Here is a 1,888-nt window from a genome sequence, read left to right as displayed (position 1 = left end):
GTTACCTCTAGACTTGACTATTCCAACGCACTCCTGGCTGGCCTCCGACATTCCACCCTACATAAACTTGAGGTGATCCAAAACTCTGCTCTCCCTTTTCCTAACTCGCACCAAGTCCCGTTCACACATCACACCTCTGCTCTCTGACCTACATTGGCTCCCGGTTAAGCAGTGCCTCGATTTCAAAATTCTCATCCTTGTTTTCAAATCCTTCCATGTCCTCGCCCCTCCCTATCTCTGTAATCTCGTTCAGCCCCACAACCGCCTGAGATATCTGCGCTCCTCTAATTCTGCCCTCTTGAGCATCCCTGACTTTTATCGCTCAACCTTTGGTGGCCGTGCCTTCTGTTGCCCTAAGCTTTGGAATTCCCTGCCGAAACCTGTCCGCCTCTCTTTCCTCCTTTAAGACACTTCTTAAAACCTATCTCTTTGACCAAGCTTTTGGTCACCTTCCCTAATTTCTCCTTATGTGGATTGGTGTCAATTTTTTTTCCGAATATACTCCTGTGCCGAGCCTTGGGACGTTTTACTACATAAAAGGCGTTATATAAATGCAAGTTGCTTTTGTTGACACTGGTGGTTGGGGAGTCGGTGATGGTCATGCTGTTGAATGTCAAGGAGTGGTGCATAGACTTTCGCTTGTTGGAGCTGATTTACTGGCACTTGTGTTGGCTGTGTTCATGTGTGGCACAAAGTGCCATATCTACTGCATTTACCGATCGGATAGTGTATGATCGACAACTGCAGGTTGTATGCAGAAAGATTAATGCAGAAAAATGCCAGAGAGTGTTTCTCGAAAATATAAGCTAAGGACACATACGCCAAACCTAATGGCTGGTTAGCTCAGTTGTTTGAGCGTGAAGGTCGCGGTTCGATCCCCGTACGGGTCATTGACCTTTTTGTTTAGAGTTAGTTTCTTCTTGTTCTTTTTGAGCAGCTTAAAAAGTTTGGAAGTAAACTCACACGGGACCTGCAATATTTTGACGCAAAGCTACCGAGTTAGTTCTGCCCAGAGCTCATGGACCTGAAAGGTTAACCCTGTGTTTATCTGTGCACAGATGTTTCCAGCATTTAATAAACAATTCCAGATCCAGCATCTGCTGCAATTGGCTTTTCATTTTACTGCAGCATCCCCGCTTCTATTAAGAAATACAAATGTTGTGGTTAGTATCTGGAGTGCACTGCCTGAAAGGGTGGTGGAGGCAGATTCAAGAGTGGCTTCCACAGGGAAAATATTGGAGGGCTGCAGGGAAAGGGTGGAGGAGTGGGACAAGCTGAAGTTATCTTGTAGAGACACGGCACGGGCTCGTCGGGCCGAATGGCCTCCTTCTGTGCGGTAACCATTCTATGATTCTATGAAAGATTCTGTAAGTACAAGTCTTTCTTTTAGATCCTGCTGAGAAAAAAGTGAATGAGCCGACAAAAAGGAAAATCAACCATAAATGAACTGATAACCAGATCATAGAAGGCTGGTTAGCTCAGTTGGTTAGAGCGTGGTGCTAATACCGCCATGCTCGCTGGTTCAATCCTCTTGTGAGCTGTTTGATTCTTTGTAGGCAGGGGTTTTTCCTGATTTTGTTATTTGTTGAAAAGTTTGGATGGAAACTCACACGGGACCTGCAATGATTTGAAGCAAAGCCGGAAATCCTGAGTTATGACCTGCGGAGCATTTCCAACATTAAATGAAAAATTCCAGATCCATCGGGACTTCTCGTATTTCAATCAGTGAACGGTTCACAGCCGCTGATTAGCTTGGAGTGCAAAGAATAGAACTGAAATAAAAACAATCCCCGGGATTTAATCACTCATTATTAACATACCGCCAGAAACAGAACTTTCGGTCCAACCAGTCCACGACGACGTTTATGCTCCACCCGAGCCTCCTCCC

Source organism: Somniosus microcephalus, unplaced genomic scaffold (genome assembly GCF_052327205.1).
Source record: "Somniosus microcephalus isolate GS21.2 unplaced genomic scaffold, FLI_Smic_1.0 unresolved_chr8, whole genome shotgun sequence".
Taxonomy (NCBI): Eukaryota; Metazoa; Chordata; class Chondrichthyes; order Squaliformes; family Somniosidae; genus Somniosus; species Somniosus microcephalus.
This window is presented reverse-complemented; position numbering follows the sequence as displayed.